General features: G+C 43.1%; 1 protein-coding gene across 1 annotated transcript in view; it reads left to right on the plus strand.

Annotated features, from left to right (window-relative positions):
- The window catches only part of LOC137535590 (zinc finger protein 208-like), a 269,482-nt gene that overhangs the window by 218,364 nt on the left and 29,421 nt on the right, over positions 1-21,697 (plus strand). The window lies entirely within an intron of this gene.

The raw sequence follows: 21,697 nt of genomic DNA on the forward strand, positions 1-21,697 counted from the left end.
TGCTGCCCACAGTCTGAGCTGTTCAGGTCTGAGCTCCCTATCCTTAGTGGTGCTGCACACAGTCTGAGCTGTCCAGGTCTGAGCTTCCTATCCTTAGTGGTGCTGCACACAGTCTGAGCTGTTCAGGTCTGAGCTTCCTATCCTTAGTGGTGCTGCACACAGTCTGAGCTGTTCAGGTCTGAGCTTCCTATCCTTAGTGGTGCTGCACACAGTCTGAGCTGGTCAGGTCTGAGCTTCCTATCCTTAGTGGTGCTGCACACAGTCTGAGTTGGTCAGGTCTGAGCTTCCTATCCTTAGTGGTGCTGCACACAGTCTGAGCTGTTCAGGTCTGAGCTTCCTATCCTTAGTGCTGCGCACACAGTCTGAGCTGTTCAGGTCTGAGCTTCCTATCCTTAGTGGTGCTGCACACAGTCTGAGCTGTTCAGGTCTGAGCTTCCTATCCTTAGTGGTGCTGCACACAGTCTGAGCTGATCAGGTCTGAGCTTCCTATCCTTAGTGGTGCTGCGCACACAGTCTGAGCTGTTCAGGTCTGAGCTTCCTATCCTTAGTGGTGCTGCACACAGTCTGAGCTGTTCAGGTCTGAGCTTCCTATCCTTAGTGGTGCTGCACACAGTCTGAGCTGGTCAGGTCTGAGCTTCCTGTCCTTAGTGGTGCTGCACACAGTCTGAGCTGGTCAGGTCTGAGCTTCCTATCCTTAGTGGTGCTGCACACAGTCTGAGCTGTTCAGGTCTGAGCTTCCTATCCTTAGTGCTGCGCACACAGTCTGAGCTGTTCAGGTCTGAGCTTCCTATCCTTAGTGGTGCTGCACACAGTCTGAGCTGTTCAGGTCTGAGCTTCCTATCCTTAGTGGTGCTGCACACACAGTCTGAGCTGGTTAGGTCTGAGTTTCCTATCCTTAGTGGTGCTGCACACAGTCTGAGCTGTTCAGGTCTGAGCTTCCTATCCTTACTGGTGCTGCACACAGTCTGAGCTGTACAGGTCTGAGCTTCCTATCCTTAGTGGTGCTGCACACAGTCTGAGCTGTTCAGGTCTGAGCTTCCTATCCTTAGTGGTGCTGCACACAGTCTGAGCTGATCAGGTCTGAGCTTCCTATCCTTAGTGGTGCTGCGCACACAGTCTGAGCTGGTCAGGTCTGAGCTTCCTATCCTTAGTGGTGCTGCACACAGTCTGAGCTGGTCAGGTCTGAGCTTCCTATCCTTAGTGGTGCTGCACACAGTCTGAGCTGTTCAGGTCTGAGCTTCCTATCCTTAGTGCTGCTGCACATAGTCTGAGCTGGTCAGGTCTGACCTTCCTGTCCTTAGTGGTGCTGCGCACACAGTCTGAGCTGTTCAGGTCTGAGCTTCCTATCCTTAGTGCTGCACACAGTCTGAGCTGTTCAGGTCTGAGCTCCCTATCCTTAGTGATGCTGCACACAGTCTGAGCTGATCAGATCTGAGCTTCCTATCCTTAGTGGTGCTGCACACACAGTCTGAGCTGGTCAGGTCTAAGCTTCCTATCCTTAGTGGTGCTGCCCACAGTCTGAGCTGTTCAGGTCTGAGCTTCCTATCTTTATTGGTGCTGTCCACAGTCTGAGCTGTTCAGGTCTGAGCTTCCTATCCTTAGTGGTGCTGCACACACAGTCTGAGCTGGTCTGGTCTGAGCTTCCTATCTTTATTGGTGCTGTCCACAGTCTGAGTTTTTCAGGTCTGAGCTTCCTACCCTTCCGACCTCCGATAACAAGAACCTACATTTTTTTCAGCATTTAGTTTTAGCCAGTTATTATTCATCCACTCCTTGTGGGGTAGGGTTTGTACAATAAATATAACTGGGTGTCATCAGCATAGCAATGATATGTCAGGCCATGTTTTTGGACAATTTTTCAATGTGGCAGTATGTATATGGTGAGCAGCAAAGGGAACAGTATTCTGCCCTGGGGTACACCATATTTTAGTGGTACAGGGTTGGAGAAGAAAGAACCCAAGGCTACCCTTTGGGTTCTGCCCACCAGGAACTGGAGAACTAAGCTATCTATGCCACAGTACTCTTGCAGCTTGTTAAGCAAGATTTCATGATCAATTATGTCAAAAGCCGCTGAGAGGTCGAGCAATATCAGGATGGAACATTGGCCTCTGTCTCTTGCCATGAGCAGATCTTTGCAGATCTGGGTGAGGGACTGTTTCACAGCTGTGATATTTCCTGAAACCAGATTGAAAAGGGGCAAGGATGCTGTTTCTGGAGAGCCTGGATTAAAGTTGGAGGTAGACAGCCTTTTCAATAACTTTCCCCAGAAAGGGGAGGTTAGAGACTGTAGCTGTTTAGAGCATCTGGGTCTAAGGATGGTTTCTTGAGTAGCAGCCTGACGATTGCTTCTTTCAGACAGGTGGGAAACCTCCCATCTTATAAGGAACTAGTGGACCTAAACCCGTTTAAAAATGGGCTAGGTCTGTCACTGTGCATGCGCCCGCACATTTCCGTCGTGCGCGTGCACATCGCGCCCGCCCATCCGCACATGCACCAGCCAATCCGCACCTTTGCCCATCATCGCTCGCCGTGCGTCACTCTCCCTCAATGTCTTTGCATCCCTGCACATGCGCAGAGTGCATGTGGGACACACACAGAGACAGTAGGGTTTTATTATAGAGGATTGTTGACTATTTCGTGGAATGCCAGTGTAAATAGTTCAGGGCATTTCAACATGAACTTAGTGGGGCCAGGGTCCAGATTGCAGGTAGTCTGGCAAAGGTTTGAGAGGATATCTAAGATACCTTCTTCAGTGATTGCCTTGAAATCAGACCACGGTGGTAGGCTATTGTTTCATCCATTATATGGCTCTGCATGGGTTTACGGTGCTGTGATTTCAGATCTTATGGAGGAGACTTTGAGAAGAAGTGGGCAAGTTTCTCTCTAAGGTTCTGTGAGGGTCTGATGCTGGTTTTCCGGCCAGATGGGCTGGAGAGATTGTCATCTGTGTGGAAAAGCTGGGCAGCTCTCACAGCTGCATTTGCAATCTCCTGAGACAGGACTAAGGGACTTTTCTTGTTGAGCAGTGTTTATTCTTTTTCAGGTGAGCAATTAGGGAATGTTTGTATTCAGGGGACTGATGTTTGTGCCCCTGTCATTACAGTCAGCTCTTTGTTTCATTCTTTTACAGAGTTATCGAAGCAGCGAGTGTGATGTAGTGCAGGGCGTTTAATGCGTAAGGGAGCTATGGGGTGAAAAGCAGATGAAAAATAGTGGTTATATTTAAGGACCATGGATTCAATGCCTAAGTTGAGATCTGTCAGTCCATCAAGATTAAGGTTGCTCTGAAGGTGTTGGGGTGACAAGCCCTTCAAGGAACGATATTTTATTACTTCTTTCACTTGGTGTTTTGTAGCTGGTGCTGTAAAGGAGAAGTGGACGGTGTGGTGGTCTGACCAAACTACTGGATCAGTTTACACATTGGATATTCATTCTGAATGAATTATGAGGTCCAAGGTGAGTCCTTTTTTGTGGGTAGGTGTAACGATCGGTGTCAGCAACCAGAGAGTATCTGATTATTGGTGATCTGCAGTATCACCAAGAATACAGATATACCTGATTATTGGTGATCTGCAGAATCACCGATAATCCAAGTATAGCTAACCTCTGGACACCTGAAGCGTGTAAGTGTTTGGTGTAACAGTAATAGAACCACCTGAGAGGCAGGCGATTCAATCAGGTAGAGTCAGACTCTACTGCAGTCAAGGGACTCCAGGAGGTTGAGTCCCTGACTGGATTGCAAAGAGGCCCCTCTGAGGAACAGGGGTTCTCTGCAGTTGGTCTGAACACCCAAGGGGTGGCTGACAGCCGGAAAGGTCGGGCAGGCCGAGTCGGTAACACACGAGCAGATAAGGTACAAAGGCAGAAGGCTGATTCGGTAACCAGGGACAGGCAGAGTTGGCAACAGGAAATCAGATATGCGGAGGTACCAAATCAGAAAGCAGAAGGAAGGTCAGGAGAGCACAGGTCATAAACAGATATCCAACAAATGCCTAGTCTAGGGTGTGAGGTCCGTGGTCTCAACACCCAGGAACTGGTCTAAGGAATAACACAGATGATAATACAGTGTTACTAGACTTGGGTGTGAGGTCCGTGGTCTCAACACCCTGGAACTAGTCTAAAGAATAACAGTAATCTGGCTGCGTGTGGATTCCCAGGTCCACCTGGTTCAACCACACTGAAGGATCTGACTAAGGTCTGAGTGCTAACACATAAGCATTCGCAACGCCAGACAACCAGCAGCTGACAGGCAAGAAGTATATATAGTAAAGCGCTCCTCAGCGCCGCCCAGCTCTGTCCAGCCAATCTCCTGCTACGCTGGGATCAGCTGATCGTCCCGATCAACTGACCCCTCTCCTATTGGCATAAAGAGCTTGTCATGCGACGCGCGTGCACGTAGCTCTCCACCTGTGTGCACTACTGGGTCCAGACAAACCAGACGCATGTTGCTGCGGAGAAACCGCCGGACTGAATGCGGAAACCGCCGCCTCACTGTCAGACTGCGCGCCGATGTCTCCGCTATCCATTACAGTAGGGAGGTTGATGGCTTGAGAGAAGCCCAGTTCATTAATGGAAAGAAGTAGCTCAGTTCCTAATTGGGAGGAGTGTGTATCGACCCAAGCGTTAAAGTCTCCCAGAATTATCCACAGAGGGTGTTTCAGTGTTATGCAAGATACAAGTTCTGCTATTTCCTTGAGAAAGGCTGAGCCAGCACCAGGGGGTCGGTAGAGAGGCACTGTGTTTGTTTCTCAGCTGAGAGTTGGGCTGCCAGACATTCAAAAGAGCGGGTGGGGGCTACAGCGAGGGGTTTAATGTTCAATCTGCATTTGAAGCCTAGAGCTAATCCTCCTCCCTTGTGGTCTTGCCTTTTGTAACACTAAGTAGTTGACTGGTACCGCAGCTGCCAGAGTGGGTCCCGAATTCTGATCCATCCATGTCTTTGTGATGAAAGGATACCCGAGGTGACATGTGACATGGTGAGATAGACATGGGTATGTACAGTGCCTAGCACACAAATAACTAGGCTGTGTTCCTTTTTTTCTTTCTCTGCCTGAAAGAGTTAAATATCAGGTATGTAAGTGGCTGACTCAGTCCTGACTCAGACAGGAAGTGACTACAGTGTGACCCTCACTGATAAGAAATGTCATCTATAAAACACTTTTCTAGCAGAAAATGGCTTCTGAGAGCAGGAAAGAGATAGAAAGGGTCAATAGTTTATAGATTTTAGCTCTGGCATACTTCAATCAATGTGTCATTGAGCAAAAATAATAAAACAGTTACAACTTAAAAGGTATACGATAAAAGCTTTACGTACAGCCATGGGGAAAATAGGACTCTCTTCGCTAATGGGCCCCTTAACCCCATTGCAAAACAATCCAAAGTTCCGTCCGGACTATTTTTCCTCTTTTGCAGAGAGCTGGAAGGCTCCCCTTCACCCCTAGAATGCAGGATTTCCTGATAGGAAGTAACCTGAAGAACGTTAATGCCCTCCACCAAAATGTTGAGCCTTCCACATTCCCTTTTTGGTCCTCTATGCAACTGAGAAGCTTCTTTAACAATTCTCCACATAAAGCAGCATTCAGTAGAAGCCCTCCTATCCTTGAATCTCCACTGCTGACTAAGGCCCCGTTCACACTTGCGTCCCTGGGAAAAACGGACCGGACGTCTGGACCGGATCCGGACCGCACCGGACCCGCACGGCTCCCATCCGGATCTGGTCCGCCTGCATACGTCAGGCATCAGGCATGAACACGGCCGCAATCCAGATCCGTTTCTTTAAAGAGATATACACACTATATAAATTCCTGGGGTCTGGGAGGTCAGCAGAAGCTGCACCTGTAGAATCAGGTCCTCCGCTGTGTAGGGCCTCACCTCCACGTCCGACATACTGCCAAACAGCTCCAGCACAAAGTCACTGCTGCTCCACTCCAGGAATGCTGGGCCCATGTGTCCCCATCCGAAATGGCTGCCAGTACCATAGAGAACGCATAGGAAGTGGGGTAGAACGTCCTGTTTTTATAGCCATTGTGTTCTGTGCTTTCCGTTTCCTATTGGTTTCTATTGCCGGACGGTGCAGTCAGGCTCCGGTCCGGGTGCGTCGGCCGGATGATCCGGACCTAAAAAATAGAGCATGTTGGAAAAGTGTCTGGAGTCCGGATCCGGTCCGTGCGGAACGGACGCGTGTGTACGGCTGCATAGACTTTCCATTGCTATGCTGAACGTCCGTTCCGTTTGTACAGTATACGGTCCGGATCCGGCCCAGCGAATCCGGACAGCGAACGCTAATGTGAACCGGGCCTAAGGGTCCACCCAGGCATACCGTATCTCTAACATACGACATACTGCTCATGGGCAAGCTCTCAACTGACAAACTCACTTATCAAAACTCTTGGGAAAAAGCTCTAGGAAAGACATTGACTGATGACCAGTGGCAGGCAATCTGGCTTTTAACGCATAAAGGTTTTCCCAATGTTTTATGTCTTTAAAATTTGAACCAATTGGTACAAAACCCTGGTTATCCTCAGCAAATTTGTTGCGGGAATCTCTGACTCTTGCTGGCGTTGTGGAACTCCAAAGGCTGATATGTTACATATATTTTGGAGTTGCACAGCATTGGCCCCATTCTGGAGGGAAGACCAGAAACTATGCAGTAAAATCTCTTCCAAGCAAATTCCTCTGGCACCTGTAGTGTTTCTGCTGCATTGCAACACACTTCCAGTGAAATCCTATAAGAAAAATATCTTGATCCATTTGATTACTGCTGCCGAGCAACTATTCCAGTGCTGTGGAAAAAACCTGAGCCCCCTACAATCAAGCAATGGCTGGCCAGAGTTGAGGGCCTTTCACAAATGGAGGACATTGCTTCTGTTGCTAGAGATCAAGTACACCAATATGTCGAAACTTGGGCATGCTGGATCATGTTCAAAGACACAGCTGAATACAAGACATTCATGTCTACATAATTAAGCCTAAGTAACTTCTCTGTCCTCTCGCCCCTTGTTTTTTCTGCTAACCCTTCTTCTTCTCCTTTTCCTGCTTCTACCCCCTTTTCACTCCCCTTCTATGCTGATCCCTGTTCTCTTGGTTTTGAACTGGGACCAAAAGAGGAAATGATAGTGGTAGAGATATGTAACCAATACTTTCCTGCTTCTAACAATACGTAAGAATGGGTACAAGCCATACTGGGTCATATCTTTTCACTTACTAAGCTAACCTGACCATAGCACTGACCCATTTCTAATAAGAGACTCTTTTCTTGCCCCTATCGGAGACATGGAAATTTTGACTGTATCATCGCTCAATTTGAGTAGATGCTTATTTTTGATCACTGTTTGGTATATTTTGTATTGTCAGTATTCTATAGTGCTCTTTTCATTGTATACCAGATCTGCTGAAAAAGTTTGTAATTCTGACATGTTTATTCACAATAAAAGCATTAAATGCAAAAAAAAAAAAAAAAACTTAAGTTGATTTAAACATAAAATAAAACTGTGGAATATCTTAAAAAGTCAATTTTAGGAGAAGGACAATTGTTTATTTCATTAGTTGATTTTCGCTTCAGGTGTCCTTTAAAAGGAAAACTGAAGTGAGAGGTATATGGAGGCTGTCATATTTATTTCTTTTTAAGCAATGCAAGTTACCTGGCCATCCTGCTGGTCTATTTGGCTGCAGTAGTGTCTGAATCGCACCAGAAACAAGCATGCGGCTAATCTTGTCAGATCTGGTAATAATGTCAGAAACACTTGATCTGCTGCATGCTTGTTCAGGGGCTATGGCTAAATGTATTAGAGGCAGAGAATCAGCAGGACAGCCAGGGAACTGGTATTGCTTAAAAGGTGAGTGGGTCTGGAGCTGCTTTGCTGTCAAGCACTGACCCACGTGTTAAAGTCTCCCAGAATTATCCACAGAGGGTGTTTCAGTGTTATGCAAGATACAAGTTCTGCTATTTCCTTGAGAAAGGCTGAGCCAGCACCAGGGGGTCGGTAGAGAGGCACGGTGTTTGTTTCTCAGCTGAGAGTTGGGCTGCCAGAAATTGAAAAGAGCGGGTGAGGGGCTACAGCGAGGGGTTTAATGTTCAATCTGCATTTGAAGCCCAGAGCTAATCCTCCTCCCTTGTGGTCTTGCCTTTTGTAACACTGAGTAATTGACTGGTACCACAGCTGCTATGACTAAAAGCATTAGGAGCAGAGAATCAGCAGTGCAGCCAGGTAACTGGTATTGCTTAAAAGGAAATAAATATTTCAGCCTCCGTATCCCTCTCACTTCTGGTGTAAGGCTAGATCTGAAGCCTCGGTAGTGAATTACGGCTGTTTTGTTGTTTATAGACCTGGCATTGCACAGTACTGCTTTCATGTAGTTTGCCTTAGCTTTGAGGCCCTTTTCACGCTGGGGTGTTTTCATTGTGTTAGCGCAAGGGGATGCTTGGGAGTAAAAGCCTGTGGGGCCTTTCAAACTGTACCTGTGAGAGGCAGTGCTGGGGCCCTCCATACTGTACCTGTGAGATGCAGTGCTGGGGCCCTCCATACTGTACCTGTGAGATGCAGTGCTGGGGCCTTCCATACTGTACCTGTGAGAGGCAGTGCTGGGGCCTTCCATACTGTACCTGTGAGATGCAGTGCTGGGGCCTTCCATACTGTACCTGTGAGATGCAGTGCTGGGGCCCTCCATACTGTACCTGTGAGATGCAGTGCTGGGGCCTTCCATACTGTACCTGTGAGATGCAGTGCTGGGGCCTTCCATACTGTACCTGTGAGATGCAGTGCTGGGGCCTTCCATACTGTACCTGTGAGATGCAGTGCTGGGGCCTTCCATACTGTACCTGTGAGATGCAGTGCTGGGGCCTTCCATACTGTACCTGTGAGATGCAGTGCTGGGGCCTTCCATACTGTACCTGTGAGATGCAGTGCTGGGGCCTTCCATACTGTACCTGTGAGATGCAGTGCTGGGGCCTTCCATACTGTACCTGTGAGAGGCAGTGCTGGGTCCTTCCATACTGTACCTGTGAGATGCAGTGCTGGGGCCTTCCATACTGTACCTGTGAGATGCAGTGCTGGGGCCTTCCATACTGTACCTGTGAGATGCAGTGCTGGGGCCTTCCATACTGTACCTGTGAGATGCAGTGCTGGGGCCTTCCATACTGTACCTGTGAGAGGCAGTGCTGGGGCCTTCCATACTGTACCTGTGAGAGGCAGTGCTGGGGCCTTCCATACTGTACCTGTGAGAGGCAGTGCTGGGGCCTTCCATACTGTACCTGTGAGATGCAGTGCTGGGGCCTTCCATACTGTACCTGTGAGATGCAGTGCTGGTGCCTTTCATACTGTACCTGTGAGATGCAGTGCTGGGGCCTTCCATACTGTACCTGTGAGATGCAGTGCTGGGGCCTTCCATACTGTACCTGTGAGATGCAGTGCTGGGGCCTTCCATACTGTACCTGTGAGATGCAGTGCTGGGGCCTTCCATACTGTACCTGTGAGAGGCAGTGCTGGGGCCTTCCATACTGTACCTGTGAGAGGCAGTGCTGGGGCCTTCCATACTGTACCTGTGAGAGGCAGTGCTGGGGCCTTCCATACTGTACCTGTGAGATGCAGTGCTGGGGCCTTCCATACTGTACCTGTGAGATGCAGTGCTGGGGCCTTCCATACTGTACCTGTGAGATGCAGTGCTGGGGCCTTCCATACTGTACCTGTGAGATGCAGTGCTGGGGCCTTCCATACTGTACCTGTGAGATGCAGTGCGCTGGAAGTGCTGTTATTCCTGCATGGCCGACGCTGGGGCATCCGCGTGTTGATTACCGGCTCACCCGGTGACGTCCGGCAGACCGGAAGTCTTGTAAGTCTATAGCGATGCAGCTTTTTGTAAATAGTTTTCGGCATTGCAGCGCGGAAGCGTTTTTTTTAATATACTTCTGCGCAATTCTTATTACCGCCACACGAAGTAAGCGCTACAGAGCCTCACTTCCTGCTTGGCTTTTAATGCCCGGCCTACCATATTATTATTATTATGTATTTATATAGCACTGACATCTTCTGCAGCACATTACAGAGTATGTAGTCCTGTCACTGACTGTCCTCAGAGGAGCTCACACTCTAATCCTACCATAGTCATAGTCTAATGTCCTCCCATATTATTATTATGTATTTATATAGCACTGACATCTTCTGCAGTACATTACAGAGTACATAGTCATGTCACTGACTGTCCTCAGAGGAGCTCACAATCTAATCCTACCATAGTCATAGTCTGTCCTACCATATTATTATTATGAATTTATATAGCACTGACATCTTCTGCAGCACATTACAGAGTACATAGTCATGTCACTGACTGTCCTCAGAGGACCTCACAATCTAATCCTACCATAGTCACAGTCTAATGTCCTACCATATTATTATTATGTATTTATATAGCACTGACATCTTCTGCAGCACATTACAGAGTACATAGTCATGTCACTGACTGTCCTCAGAGGAGCTCACACTCTAATCCTACCATAGTCATAGTCTAATGTCCTCCCATATTATTATTATTATGTATTTATATAGCACTGACATCTTCTGCAGCACATTACAGAGTACAAAGTCATGTCACTGACTGTCCTCAGAGGAGCTCACACTCTAATCCTACCATAGTAATAGTCTAATGTCCTACCATATTATTATCATGTATTTATACAGCACTGACATCCCCTGCAGCACATTACAGAGTACATGGTCATGTCACTGACTGTCCTCAGAGGAGCTCACAATCTAATCCTACCATAGTCATAGTCTAATGTCCTACCATATTATTATTATGTATTTATATAGTACTGACATCCTCTGCAGCACATTACAGAGTACATAGTCATGTCACTGACTGTCCTCAGAGGAGCTCACACTCTAATCCTACCATAGTCATAGTCTAATGTCCTCCCATATTATTATTATGTATTTATATAGCACTGACATCTTCTGCAGCACATTACAGAGTACATAGTCATGTCACTGACTGTCCTCAGAGGAGCTCACACTCTAATCCTACCATAGTCATAGTCTAATGTCCTACCATATTATTATCATGTATTTATACAGCACTGACATCCCCTGCAGCACATTACAGAGTACATAGTCATGTCACTGTCTGTCCTCAGAGGAGATCACAATCTAATCCTACCATAGTCATAGTCTAATGTCCTACCATTTTATTATTATGTATTTATATAGCACTGACATCTCCTGCAGCACATTACAGAGTACATAGCCATGTCACAGACTGTCCTCAGAGGAGCTCACACTCTAATCCTACCATAGTCATAGTGTAATGTCCTACCATATTATTATTATGTATTTATATAGCACTGACATCTTCTGCAGCACATTACAGAGTACATAGTCATGTCACTGATTGTCCTCAGAGGAGCTCACACTCTAATCCTACCATAGTCATAGTGTAATGTCCTACCATATTATTATTATGTATTTATATAGCACTGACATCTCCTGCAGCACATTACAGAGTACATAGCAATGTCACAGACTGTCCTCAGAGGAGCTCACACTCTAATCCTACCATAGTCATAGTGTAATGTCCTACCATATTATTATTATGTATTTATATAGCACTGACATCTTCTGCAGCACATTACAGAGTACATAGTCATGTCACTGATTGTCCTCAGAGGAGCTCACACTCTAATCCTACCATAGTCATAGTCTAATGTCGTACCATATTATTATTATGTATTTATATAGCACTGACATCTCCTGCAGCACATTACAGAGTACATAGTCATGTCACTGACTGTCCTCAGAGGATCTCACACTCTAATCCTACCATAGTCATAGTCTAATGTCCTACCATATTATTATTATGTATTTATATAGCACTGACATCTTCTGCAGCACATTACAGAGTACATAGTCATGTCACTGACTGTCCTCAGAGGGGCTCACACTCTAATCCTACCATAGTCATAGTGTAATGTCCTACCATATTATTATGTATTTATATAGCACTGACATCTCCTGCAGCACATTACAGAGTACATAGTCATGTCACTGACTGTCCTCAGAGGATCTCACACTCTAATCCTACCATAGTCATAGTGTAATGTCCTACTATATTATTATTATGTATTTATATAGCACTGACATCTTCTGCAGCACATTACAGAGTACATAGTCATGTCACTGACTGTCCTCAGAGGAGCCCACACTCTAATCCTACCATAGTCATAGTCTAATGTCCTACCATATTATTATTATGTATTTATATAGCACTGACATCTCCTGCAGCACATTACAGAGTACATAGTCATGTCACTGACTGTCCTCAGAGGATCTCACACTCTAATCCTACCATAGTCATAGTCTAATGTCCTACCATATTATTATTATGTATTTATATAGCACTGACATCTTCTGCAGCACATTACAGAGTACATAGTCATGTCACTGACTGTCCTCAGAGGGGCTCACACTCTAATCCTACCATAGTCATAGTGTAATGTCCTACCATATTATTATGTATTTATATAGCACTGACATCTCCTGCAGCACATTACAGAGTACATAGTCATGTCACTGATTGTCCTCAGAGGAGCTCACACTCTAATCCTGTCATAGTCTAATGTCCTACCATATTATTATTATGTATTTATATAGCCCGGACATCTCCTGCAGCACATTACAGAGTACATAGTCATGTCACTGACTGTCCTCAGAGGATCTCACACTCTAATCCTACCATAGTCATAGTGTAATGTCCTACTATATTATTATTATGTATTTATATAGCACTGACATCTTCTGCAGCACATTACAGAGTACATAGTCATGTCACTGACTGTCCTCAGAGGAGCCCACACTCTAATCCTACCATAGTCATAGTCTAATGTCCTACCATATTATTATTATGTATTTATATAGCACTGACATCTCCTGCAGCACATTACAGAGTACATAGTCATGTCACTGACTGTCCTCAGAGGAGCTCACACTCTAATCCTACCATAGTCATAGTCTAATGTCCTACCATATTATTATTATGTATTTATATAGCACTGACATCTTCTGCAGCACATTACAGAGTACATAGTCATGTCACTGACTGTCCTCAGAGGAGCACACAATCTAATCCTACCATAGTCATAGTGTAATGTCCTCCCATATTATTATTATGTATTTATATAGCACTGACATTCTTCTGCAGCACAGTACAGAGTACATAGTCATGTCACTGACTGTCCTCAGAGGAGCTCACACTCTAATCCTACCATAGTCATAGTCTAATGTCCTACCATATTATTATTATTATGTATTTATATAGCACTGACATCTCCTGCAGCACATTACAGAGTACATAGCCATGTCACTGACTGTCCTCAGAGGAGCTCACACTCTAATCCTACCATAGTCATAGTCTAATGTCCTCCCATATTATTATTATGTAATTATATAGCACTGACATCTCCTGCAGCACATTACAGAGTACATAGTCATGTCACTGACTGTCCTCAGAGGAGCTCACACTCTAATCCTACCATAGTCATAGTCTAATGTCCTACGTTATTATTATTATGTATTTGTATAGCACTGACATCTCCTGCAGCACATTACAGAGTACATAGTCATGTCACTGACTGTCCCCAGAGGAGCTCACAATCTAATCCTACCATAGTCATAGTGTAATGTCCTACCATATTATTATTATGTATTTATATAGCAGAGACATCTTCTGCAGCACATTACAGAGTACATAGTCATGTCACTGACTGTCCCCAGAGGAGCTCACACTCTAATCCTACCATAGTCATAGTCTAATGTCCTACCATATTATTATTATGTATTTATATAGCAGAGACATCTTCTACAGCACATTACAGAGTACATAGTCATGTCACTGACTGTCCTCAGAGGAGCTCACACTCTAATCCTCACCATAGTCATAGTGTAATGTCCTACCATATTATTATTATGTATTTATATAGCACTGACATCTCCTGCAGCACATTACCGAGTACATAGTCATGTCACTGACTGTCCTCAGAGGAGCTCACAATCTAATCCTACCATAGTCATAGTCTAATGTCCTACCATATTATTATTATATATTTATAGCACTGACATCTTCTGCAGCACATTACAGAGTACATAGTCATGTCACTGACTGTCCTCAGAGGAGCTCACAATCTAATCCTACCATAGTCATAGTCTAATGTCCTACCATATTATTATTATATATTTATAGCACTGACATCTTCTGCAGCACATTACAGAGTACATAGTCATGTCACTGACTGTCCTCAGAGGAGCTCACAATCGAATCCTACCATAGTCATAGTCTAATGTCCTACCATATTATTTTTATATATTTATAGCACTGACATCTTCTGCAGCACATTACAGAGTCATGTCACTGACTGTCCTCAGAGGAGCTCACAGTCTAATCCTACCATAGTCATAGTCTAATGCCCTACCATATTATTATTATGTATTTATATAGCACTGACATCTCCTGCAGCACTTTACAGAGTACATAGTCATGTCACTGACTGTCCTCAGAGAAGCTCACAATCTAATCCTACCATAGCCATAGCCTAATGTCCTACCATATTATTATTATGTATTTATATAGCACTGACATCTTCTGCAGCACATTACAGAGTACATAGTCATGTCACTGACTGTCCTCAGAGGAGCTCACAATCGAATCCTACCATAGTCATAGTCTAATGTCCTACCATATTATTTTTATATATTTATAGCACTGACATCTTCTGCAGCACATTACAGAGTCATGTCACTGACTGTCCTCAGAGGAGCTCACAGTCTAATCCTACCATAGTCATAGTCTAATGCCCTACCATATTATTATTATGTATTTATATAGCACTGACATCTCCTGCAGCACTTTACAGAGTACATAGTCATGTCACTGACTGTCCTCAGAGAAGCTCACAATCTAATCCTACCATAGCCATAGCCTAATGTCCTACCATATTATTATTATGTATTTATATAGCACTGACATCTTCTGCAGCACATTACAGAGTACATAGTCATGTCACTGACTGTCCTCAGAGGAGCCTACACTCTAATCCTACCATAGTCCTAGTCTAATGTCCTACCATATTATTATTATGTATTTATATAGCACTGACATCTTCTGCAGCACATTACAGAGTACATAGTCATGTCACTGACTGTCCTCAGAGGAGCTCACAATCTAATCCTTCCATAGTCATAGTCTAATGTCCTACCATATTATTTTTATATATTTATAGCACTGACATCTTCTGCAGCACATTACAGAGTCATGTCACTGACTGTCCTCAGAGGAGCTCACAGTCTAATCCTACCATAGTCATAGTCTAATGCCCTACCATATTATTATTATGTATTTATATAGCACTGACATCTCCTGCAGCACTTTACAGAGTACATAGTCATGTCACTGACTGTCCTCAGAGAAGCTCACAATCTAATCCTACCATAGCCATAGCCTAATGTCCTACCATATTATTATTATGTATTTATATAGCACTGACATCTTCTGCAGCACATTACAGAGTACATAGTCATGTCACTGACTGTCCTCAGAGGAGCCTACACTCTAATCCTACCATAGTCATAGTCTAATGTCCTACCATATTATTATTATGTATTTATATAGCACTGACATCTTCTGCAGCACATTACAGAGTACATAGTCATGTCACTGACTGTCCTCAGAGGAGCTCACACTCTAATCCTACCATAGTCATAGTCTAATGTCCTACCATATTATTATTATTATGTATTTATATAGCACTGACATCTCCTGCAGCACATTACAGAGTACATAGCCATGTCACTGACTGTCCTCAGAGGAGCTCACACTCTAATCCTACCATAGTCATAGTCTAATGTCCTACGTTATTATTATTATGTATTTATATAGCACTGACATCTCCTGCAGCACATTACAGAGTACATAGTCATGTCACTGACTGTCCTCAGAGGAGCTCACACTCTAATCCTACCATAGTCATAGTCTAATGTCCTACGTTATTATTATTATGTATTTATATAGCACTGACATCTCCTGCAGCACATTACAGAGTACATAGTCATGTCACTGACTGTCCCCAGAGGAGCTCACAATCTAATCCTACCATAGTCATAGTGTAATGTCCTACCATATTATTATTATGTATTTATATAGCAGAGACATCTTCTGCAGCACATTACAGAGTACATAGTCATGTCACTGACTGTCCCCAGAGGAGCTCACACTCTAATCCTACCATAGTCATAGTCTAATGTCCTACCATATTATTATTATGTATTTATATAGCAGAGACATCTTCTACAGCACATTACAGAGTACATAGTCATGTCACTGACTGTCCTCAGAGGAGCTCACACTCTAATCCTCACCATAGTCATAGTGTAATGTCCTACCATATTATTATTATGTATTTATATAGCACTGACATCTCCTGCAGCACATTACCGAGTACATAGTCATGTCACTGACTGTCCTCAGAGGAGCTCACACTCTAATCCTACCATAGTCATAGTCTAATGTCCTACCATATTATTATTATATATTTATAGCACTGACATCTTCTGCAGCACATTACAGAGTACATAGTCATGTCACTGACTGTCCTCAGAGGAGCTCACAATCTAATCCTACCATAGTCATAGTCTAATGTCCTACCATATTATTATTATATATTTATAGCACTGACATCTTCTGCAGCACATTACAGAGTACATAGTCATGTCACTGACTGTCCTCAGAGGAGCTCACAATCTAATCCTACCATAGTCATAGTCTAATGTCCTACCATATTATTATTATATATTTATAGCACTGACATCTTCTGCAGCACATTACAGAGTACATAGTCATGTCACTGACTGTCCTCAGAGGAGCTCACAATCTAATCCTACCATAGTCATAGTCTAATGTCCTACCATATAATTTTAAATATTTATAGCACTGACATCTTCTGCAGCACATTACAGAGTCATGTCACTGACTGTCCTCAGAGGAGCTCACAGTCTAATCCTACCATAGTCATAGTCTAATGCCCTACCATATTATTATTATGTATTTATATAGCACTGACATCTCCTGCAGCACTTTACAGAGTACATAGTCATGTCACTGACTGTCCTCAGAGAAGCTCACAATCTAATCCTACCATAGCCATAGCCTAATGTCCTACCATATTATTATTATGTATTTATATAGCACTGACATCTTCTGCAGCACATTACAGAGTACATAGTCATGTCACTGACTGTCCTCAGAGGAGCCTACACTCTAATCCTACCATAGTCATAGTCTAATGTCCTACCATATTATTATTATGTATTTATATAGCAGAGACATCTTCTACAGCACATTACAGAGTACATAGTCATGTCACTGACTGTCCTCAGAGGAGCTCACACTCTAATCCTCACCATAGTCATAGTGTAATGTCCTACCATATTATTATTATGTATTTATATAGCACTGACATCTTCTACAGCACATTACAGAGTACATAGTCATGTCACTGACTGTCCTCAGAGGAGCTCACACTCTAATCCTCACCATAGTCATAGTGTAATGTCCTACCATATTATTATTATGTATTTATATAGCACTGACATCTCCTGCAGCACATTACCGAGTACATAGTCATGTCACTGACTGTCCTCAGAGGAGCTCACACTCTAATCCTACCATAGTCATAGTCTAATGTCCTACCATATTATTATTATATATTTATAGCACTGACATCTTCTGCAGCACATTACAGAGTACATAGTCATGTCACTGACTGTCCTCAGAGGAGCTCACAATCTAATCCTACCATAGTCATAGTCTAATGTCCTACCATATTATTATTATATATTTATAGCACTGACATCTTCTGCAGCACATTACAGAGTACATAGTCATGTCACTGACTGTCCTCAGAGGAGCTCACAATCTAATCCTACCATAGTCATAGTCTAATGTCCTACCATATTATTATTATATATTTATAGCACTGACATCTTCTGCAGCACATTACAGAGTACATAGTCATGTCACTGACTGTCCTCAGAGGAGCTCACAATCTAATCCTACCATAGTCATAGTCTAATGTCCTACCATATTATTTTTATATATTTATAGCACTGACATCTTCTGCAGCACATTACAGAGTCATGTCACTGACTGTCCTCAGAGGAGCTCACAGTCTAATCCTACCATAGTCATAGTCTAATGCCCTACCATATTATTATTATGTATTTATATAGCACTGACATCTCCTGCAGCACTTTACAGAGTACATAGTCATGTCACTGACTGTCCTCAGAGAAGCTCACAATCTAATCCTACCATAGCCATAGCCTAATGTCCTACCATATTATTATTATGTATTTATATAGCACTGACATCTTCTGCAGCACATTACAGAGTACATAGTCATGTCACTGACTGTCCTCAGAGGAGCCTACACTCTAATCCTACCATAGTCATAGTCTAATGTCCTACCATATTATTATTATGTATTTATATAGCACTGACATCTTCTGCAGCACATTACAGAGTACATAGTCATGTCACTGACTGTCCTCAGAGGAGCTCACAATCTAATCCTACCATAGTCATAGTCTAATGTCCTACCATATTATTTTTATATATTTATAGCACTGACATCTTCTGCAGCACATTACAGAGTCATGTCACTGACTGTCCTCAGAGGAGCTCACAGTCTAATCCTACCATAGTCATAGTCTAATGCCCTACCATATTATTATTATGTATTTATATAGCACTGACATCTCCTGCAGCACTTTACAGAGTACATAGTCATGTCACTGACTGTCCTCAGAGAAGCTCACAATCTAATCCTACCATAGCCATAGCCTAATGTCCTACCATATTATTATTATGTATTTATATAGCACTGACATCTTCTGCAGCACATTACAGAGTACATAGTCATGTCACTGACTGTCCCCAGAGGAGCTCACACTCTAATCCTACCATAGTCATAGTCTAATGTCCTACCATATTATTATTATGTATTTATATAGCAGAGACATCTTCTACAGCACATTACAGAGTACATAGTCATGTCACTGACTGTCCTCAGAGGAGCTCACACTCTAATCTTACCATAGTCATAGTCTAATGTCCTACCATATTATTATTATGGATTTATATAGCACTGACCTCTCCTGCAGCACATTACAGAGTACATAGTCATGTCACTGACTGTCCTCAGAGGACCTCACAATCTAATCCTACCATAGTCACAGTCTAATGTCCTCCCATATTATTAGTATGTATTTATATAGCACTGACATCTTCTGCAGCACATTACAGAGTACATAGTCATGTCACTGACTGTCCTCAGAGGAGCTCACACTCTAATCCTACCATAGTCATAGTGTAATGTCCTACTATATTATTATTATGTATTTATATAGCACTGACATCTCCTGCAGCACATTACAGAGTACATAGTCATGTCACTGACTGTCCCCAGAGAAGCTCACACTCTAATACTACCATAGTCATAGTGTAATGTCCTACTATATTATTATTATGTATTTATATAGCGCTGACATCTTCTGCAGCACTTTACAGAGTACATAGTCATGTCACTGACTGTCCTCAGAGGAGCTCACAATCTAATCCTACCATAGTCCTAGTCTGTCCTACCATATTATTATTATGTATTTATATAGCACTGACATCTTCTGCAGCACATTACAGAGTACATAGTTATGTCACTGACTGTCCCCAGAGAAGCTCACACTCTAATCCTACCATAGTCATAGTGTAATGTCCTACTATATTATTATTATGTATTTATATAGCACTGACATCTCCTGCAGCACATTACAGAGTACATAGTCATGTCACTGACTGTCCCCAGAGGAGCTCACAATCTAATCCTACCATAGTCATAGTCTGTCCTACCATATTATTATTATGTATTTATATAGCACTGACATCTCCTGCAGCACTGTACAGAGTACATAGTCATGTCACTGACTGTCCTCAGAGGAGCTCACACTCTAATCCTACCATAGTCATAGTCTAATGTCCTACCATATTATTATTATGTATTTATATAGCACTGACATCTTCTGCTGCACATTACAGAGTACATAGTCATGTCACTGACTGTCCTCAGAGGAACTCACACTCTAATCCCACCATAGTCACAGTGTAATGTCCTACCATATTATTATTATGTATTTATATAGCACTGACATCTCCTGCAGCACATTACAGAGTACATAGTCATGTCACTGACTGTCCCCAGAGGAGCTCACAATCTAATCCTACCATAGTCATAGTCTAATGTCCTACCATATTATTATTATGTATTTATATAGCACTGACATCTTCTGCAGCACATTACAGAGTACATAGTCATGTCACTGACTGTCCCAGAGGAGCTCACAATCTAATCCTACCATATTCATAGTCTAGTGTCCTACCATATTATTATTATGTATTTATATAGAACTGACATATTCTGCAGCACATTACAGAGTACAAAGTCATGTCACTGACTGTCCTCAGAGGAGCTCACACTCTAATCCTACCATAGTCATAGTCTAATGTCCTACCATATTATTATTATGTATTTATATAGCCCGGACATCTCCTGCAGCACATTACACAGTACATAGTCATGTCACTGTCTGTCCTCAGAGGAGCTCACACTCTAATCCTACCATAGTCATAGTATAATGTCCTACCATATTATTATTATGTATTTATATAGCCCGGACATCTCCTGCAGCACATTACAGAGTACATAGTCATGTCACTGACTGCCCTCAGAGGAGCTCACAATCTAATCCTACCATAGTCATAGTCTAATGTCCTACCATATTATTATGTATTTATATAGCACTGACATCTCCTGCAGCACATTACAGAGTACATAGTCATGTCACTGACTGTCCTCAGAGGGGCTCACACTCTAATCCTACCATAGTCCTAGTCTAATGTCCTCCCATATTATTATTATGTATTTATATAGCACTGACATCTTCTGCAGCACATTACAGAGCACATAGTCATGTCACTGACTGTCCTCAGAGGGGCTCACACTCTAATCCCACCATAGTCATAGTGTAATGTCCTACCATATTATTATTATGTATATGTATTTATATAGCCCGGACATTTCCTGCAGCACATTACAGAGTACATAGTCATGTCACTGACTGTCCTCAGAGGAACTCACAATCTAATCCTACCATAGTCATAGCCTAATGTCCTACCATATTATTATTATGTATTTATATAGCCCGGACATCTCCTGCAGCACATTACAGAGTACATAGTCATGTCACTGACTGTCCTCAGAGGAGCTCACAATCTAATCCCTACCATAGTCATAGTCTAATGTCCTATCATAATATTATTATTATGTATTTATATAGCACTGACATCTTCTGCACATTACAGAGTACATAGTCATGTCACTGACTGTCCCCAGAGGAGCTCACACTCTAATCCTACCATAGTCATAGTGTAATGTCCTACCATATTATTATTATGTATTTATATAGCACTGACATCTTCTGCAGCACTGTACAGAGTACATAGTCATGCCACTGACTGTCCTCAGAGGAGCTCACACTCTAATCCTACCATAGTCATAGTCTAATGTCCTACCCTATTATTATTATGTATTTATATAGCACTGACATCT

The sequence above is a fragment of the Hyperolius riggenbachi genome, chromosome 10 (assembly GCF_040937935.1).
Source record: "Hyperolius riggenbachi isolate aHypRig1 chromosome 10, aHypRig1.pri, whole genome shotgun sequence".
Taxonomy (NCBI): domain Eukaryota; kingdom Metazoa; phylum Chordata; class Amphibia; order Anura; family Hyperoliidae; genus Hyperolius; species Hyperolius riggenbachi.